Genomic DNA, 5,838 nt, shown 5'->3' with positions numbered 1-5,838 from the left:
TTAAAAAAAAAAAAAAACTACTCTAAACCTAGAACCTAGAACCACCTTAAAAAATAAAGCCTAAGGGCACCTGGCTGGCTCAGTCGGTTGTGTCTGACTCTTGGTTTCAGCTCAGATCATGATCTCACAGTTCGCGGGTTCGAGCCCTGCATCGGGCCCTGCAGCTGGCAGCATGGAGCCTGCTTGGGATTCTCTCTCTCTCTGTTTCCCACCTCCCACCCCCCTGCTTGTGCTGTCTCTGTCTCTCTCAAAATAAATAAACGTAAAAAAAAAATAATAAAGCCTATTAACTTTAAAAAGTCAGATCATGCCATTTCCCTGTTTAGAACTCTCCAGCCACTTCTATCATATTTTGAAACAAATAATAAATTATAAAAAATAATAAAACTCTATGGAGGACAAACTGAGGGTGACTGGAGGGGTGGTGGGAGGGGGGATGGGCTAATTGGGGAAGGGGCACTAAGGAATCTACTCCTGAAATCATTGTTGCCCTAGATGCTAACTCATTTGGATGTTCATTTAAAAAAAAACAAAAAATAAAACAAGTGAAAAAAAATAAAAGAAGATAATTTTAGCACCAAACCAGGCCTTTGGGATTTAGCTTATTTCAGTTCATTCAATAAACATTCATTGTGTACCTATTTTATAAAAATATTGTGTTGGCTACTTAAATCAGGGGGATTTACAAAGGGGAAAGTACAAAGGGGAAAGTACAAAGATAAATAAAAAATGTATCTTAAATTAAAAATAATAATAATAAAACTCTTCCTCTGGCTGATGAAGCTTCCAAGATGTGGTCCCTTCCTCACTGTCTCCCTTCACTAACTGATACTCCAGCTGCACTGGGTTTCCCTCTGTGGGGAATATGCTCAGTTGATTCCCCTGTGAGGGTCTTTGCATTTGCTGTTTCTTTTGTCTAGATGCTCTACCCCTGATGTTCAGATGGCTGGTTTCCTCTTATCATTCAGGACTCGGTTAATATGTCAACTCCTTAGAAGGCTGTTAACAACCAGTCAACTGCTTGCCATAGAACGCTCTTTTAGTTCTTTGCATGAATTACTGGCTGATATTTTTCTTGCATGTGCATTTTTGTCTTTGTTTAGTGTCTGGATCCCCACTAGAATGTAGTTGCCCTGGGAACAGGGGTCTTTTCTCCCTTTTCCATTGCTTTATCCCCAGCTCCTAGAACAGGGCCTGGCATATCAAAGGTGCTCAATAGATACTTGTTGAATGAGTGAATGAATGAATGAGCGAACGAACGGATGAATTTGTTGAAACCCACATAAGGTTAGGCCTGAGCTGGCTCCTGGTTCCTGCGGAAGCCATGGCTCATGACCCCTGGCATCTCACAGTTTAATATACGAAGATTTATACTGAACGTCCAGAACAAAATATGGAGTGGTTAGCATGGCCATGGAGTCAGTTAGTCTGGGTTCAAGTCCTGGCTCTGGTCCATAATAGCTGTGGTCTATAAACCACTCAGAAATGTTCCTAGAGCATATTACATACTTAACAAATGCTAGTCATCGCCTCTCTGAGCCTCAGTTTCCTCAATTTTCAAGCAGGGAAAACAGCACACAGCTTTGTAGAGTTAGAAAGAAGACCAAATACATGTGTATGTGTAAAGCACGAACACAGTGGCCAGATGTGTAAGTGGACAATAAATGTTAGTTTCTCTCTTTCCTCATATCCGTTACCCATGTGAGCCGCAGAGATGGCCTCCTACCCCCCAGCCGTGGTCAGGGCCCCTCCCTGCTAAACAGTCCTTTACTCTTCCAACGGCCTCTAGCATGAGGTCGAAATTTGGGACACCCCAGGATATTTTAAATTATATTTTTAAGTGTTTCTTTATTTTTGAGAGAGAGAGAAAAAGAGAGAGAGGGAGAGAATGAGTGGGGGAGGGGCAGAGAGAGAGAAAGGGAATCACAGAATCCAAAGTAGGTGCCAGGTTCTGAGCTGTCAGCACAGAGCCCAACATGGGGCTCGAACTCACGAGCTGTGACATCATGACCTGAGCTGATGAAGTCAGACACTTAACCGACTGGAGCCACCCATGTGCCCCCACCCCAGGCTATTTTACCCGCCCCTTTTTCTGCCATCTCTCTAAGGTTTTTTTTTTTTTTTTTTTTTTTTGAGACAGAAAGATATGGAGAGATAGAGTACGAACAGGGGAGGGGCAGAGAGAGAGGGGGAGAGAGAAAGAATCCCAAGCAGGCTCTGCATCGTCAGAACGCAGCCCCACATGGGGCTCAAACCCACAAATCGTGAGATCATGACCTGAGCATCCGGAAGTCGGATGCTCAACTGACTGAACCATCCAAGCGTCCCTCTTTGTAACTAATGTGTTGTCAGGTTAATAATAAACGAGTCTACAGCCATTTTTGGAGATGGTATCCCTGTTTTGTAGACGCAATGCACTTTCGTATACTAAGGGTTCTGAGAAAGCCTTCAGGAAAGAAATCTGTTTATCCTTGTTTAATCCAGAATTTTCCAAATGAGTTTGACTGTGAAGCCCTATTAATATCCCACGGAACATGCTTGTGTTTCCGGAACACCCTTTGCAGTTTCCTGCCTGCACACTCTGCATAGGTTGGTCGCGCTTTCCCACAAAGGCTTCCTCCCCAGCAAAATGGACTAATCCCTGGAGGCCCGCATTGGAGCCCTCTCCTCCGTCTTGTAGGGTGAGGCCCTCCTCTGGGCGCCCTCAGCTCGGTGTGCGTGCCCCTGCTCTAGCCCTCTCACCCCAGCATGCGGGCGCCCCTCCCAGGCTGCTGGCTCCGACCCCCAACACCCCAGTGTCTGCCTCCCTGCTCCCCTTTCCTCTGCCCTCCAGCCCATTTCCGTCCTCTGATCTGTCCTCTGTTCTTGGAGAAACATCAAAAACACCTCCTCTGAGAACCTCTTTTGTATGTTCCCGTCAAGAAAAATTTCTCTTTTCCTCATGCTCTTAGAGTTAAAGCTCCGGGAGGGTAGGACCCATATTTTTAATTTCTCTCTCTGGGTTTCAGTTTCCTCACTCTTCAAACAGGAAAGATACAGATCTATCTCAAGGGGTTACTGTGACGATGGAAGTGCTTAGAATATTACCCAGCACATAGTAAGGCCTGTAGGCACGTTGGCTATTATTGTAATACGTGTTTTGTGTTTTTTTTTTTTTTTTGCCTCGCAGAGATTGCTGTCTTCGGGGAAGACAGACACTGAAAAACTAGTTATACAAATAATTACCTGTTTCTGAAATGTATCAGGAAGGAAAAGGAAAGTGCACAATGGGGGTATGAAACAGATGGCCCGGACTCGCCCGGAGGGTCAAGGGTAGGTCACATCTCACGGGATACGACATCTAAAGCCAAGACCGAGGAAGCGCAGGAGACGCCAGGCCAAGCGGGCATTGAAGGGTGTTGCACGCAGAGGGAAGAGCATGTGCAAAGCCGCAGGAGGGAGCTCGGCATTTTGGAGGGACTCAGAGGAGGGCAGAGCGATGGAAGCGCAGAGAACAGGGGGGCAGAGGTAGAGGTGAGTGTGCAGGGTGGGGCGGGTCACGTGGGCCTTGCGGCTTCATCCGCGGAGGTTGGGAAGCCTTTGGGGGTTTTGATTAGGGCAGCGATGATCGTAACAAACCGTTCCAGAGACTGGTGGAGAACCCCAGTGGGAGACTAGTCCCTGGCGCTTATGTTGGGGTGTAGGCTGTGGGGAAAGCGATGCACGTGTCAGTGAGCGGTTCGGGGATCAGAGAGCGGTCAAGAAGGCGCGCCCCATCAGACTGGGAGCAGGGGCAGAGAGACGCGGCGCCGATGCGTGTAAGATTCTCCATCCGAGCACCTGGAGAAGGGAAACTGGTCCCGCTCACACGCGGAGGGACGTGATGACCCCAGTCTGAGCTGGAGGGCGCAATGGGGCTAATAGTTTAAGGGGAGTAAAAAGAATACGTCAAGCCAAATCGTGGCGTATGAACGATATAAAGGTAGGGGAAGTAATCGTAGGTTGAGCAGAGACTTGGGGTTGGGGAGTCTGTTCCTTTGTTTCATGGAAAATAAGGCTGCAGATGGAGGTTGTTTGAGTAGAGAGATGTGCCTGGGGAGCTTGGCTGGGGTTTAGGTCCACAGCAGCTCCCAGTAGACTGGGGCTCTTACCAGCCCTGGAACTGGGTGGAGAATCTGGACAGGAACCACAGTGCAGACATGCTCTGGCGTCACTTACGTGATTTCACTCGCTCACTCACTCATTCACTCCACAAACATTTGTTGTGTATTTTTCTATCAACGTTCTAGGGCTGAGACATTTAAAGGATCCAAAACTCCCTTAGCTTCTGCCAGAGGAGACACCTGATAAACACATCAGCGTATAACGAATCTCAGGTCAACTGCTACAAAGGAAAAGAAAGGAGGGTCCCAGACTGGAAAGTGACAAGAAAGGCTCTCTGAGTCCAGGGGAGAGGCGTTTGAGTCTGTCTGAAGGAGAGGCATCTGAGTTTCAATAAAACCACTGAGAAATCACAGATTGCTGATTTGGAAGTCTATGTAAGGGTACCTTCTTGTTTTTTGTCATCTTTAAATATATATTATTAGATAACTGGCAAGCATATTAAATAACGGACATAAATATTAAATATTAAATAACTGATGCAAATATGAAAAGTTAGTAGAATATGAAGTAAAAGCCTTAAAAATGAACAATGAAATCAATGAAGAAAATTGTAACCAAAAAATTTCAGATCATTCCCAAAGCAGTACCCATCCCTAAGAGGGATGGGTCAGTGTGAAAAGCAGGTGTGCAGAGGCTCCCGGAATCTTTCATGATCCACTTAACATGAAGGAGTGGATCACATGGACACGATATGAGAAAAAAATATTTCGATTGTTTTGTAAGCTTGATGCAAATTACTGAACTGACTGGGAGAACCTAAAAGGTGTTGGGGCACCTGGGTGGCTCAGTCGGTTAAGCATCCGACTTCGGCTCAGGTCATGGTCTCACAGTTCGTGGGTTCGAGCCCCGACTCAGGCTCTGTGCTGACAACTCGGAGCCTGGAGCCTGCCTCAGATTCTGTGTCTCCCTCTCTCTCTCTGCCCCTCCCCCGCTCGCACTCTCTCTTTCAAAAATAAAGAAACATTGGGGCGCCTGGGTGGCTCAGTCGGTTAAGCGGCCGACTTCGGCTCAGGTCATGATCTCGCGGTCCATGAGTTCGAGCCCTGCTTCGGGCTCTGTGCTGACAGCTCAGAGCCTGGAGCCTGTTTCAGATTCTGTGTCTCCCTCTCTCTCTGACCCTCCCCCGCTTGCACTGTCTCTCTTTCAAAAATAAAGAAACCTTTAAAAAATTTTAAAAAAATAAATAAAAGGTGTGTTGTGCCCCTATGAAAGGACATGGATGGCAAACAGTAATGAGTGTCATCAATGAACAGAGGACTTAGGATTAGACGCTTGCACAAGAAGCCTTCAGGTGTCCTGAAAGAAACTTGACAGAAGTTTTCCTGAGTTTGAGAACAATCCTGAAAATTTACACAACGTGGCTATTTGTGAAACGGGAAGAAACTTTCCTGAATTATCAACACCATTTTTCGTCCATGCTGGAGAATACACCGTGCTGGAGGGAGAAAGCTGAATCGCCTCTTTCTTCTTGGTATGGAAACACAGACATACAAAATCGCTGTCGTGAGTGTGAAGGGGCAACCAAAGAAAATGCAGCCCCAAATGTAGGAAATAGTAAAGGAATGTCAGATGGGCAATTTAAAATAATATTATGTACTTTTCTGGATTCTGCGACTTTTGAGCTATCGGTCAGCTGTTAAAATTTGATAATCTGTTGTGATTTATTCTCTCATTATGAATACATCTTCTTACACT

General features: G+C 46.1%; 1 long non-coding RNA gene across 1 annotated transcript; it reads left to right on the top strand.

Annotated features, from left to right (window-relative positions):
- Positions 1 to 3,189: 3,189 nt before the first annotated feature.
- Positions 3,190 to 4,504, top strand: LOC131493550 (uncharacterized). Its single transcript, XR_009252737.1, has 2 exons — positions 3,190 to 3,513; positions 4,269 to 4,504. It is a non-coding gene; the product is annotated as an uncharacterized LOC131493550 (long non-coding RNA).
- The last annotated feature ends 1,334 nt before the right edge of the window (positions 4,505 to 5,838 follow it).

This window comes from Neofelis nebulosa, chromosome 2 (genome assembly GCF_028018385.1).
Source record: "Neofelis nebulosa isolate mNeoNeb1 chromosome 2, mNeoNeb1.pri, whole genome shotgun sequence".
Taxonomy (NCBI): Eukaryota; Metazoa; Chordata; class Mammalia; order Carnivora; family Felidae; genus Neofelis; species Neofelis nebulosa.
This window is presented reverse-complemented; position numbering and strand designations above follow the sequence as displayed.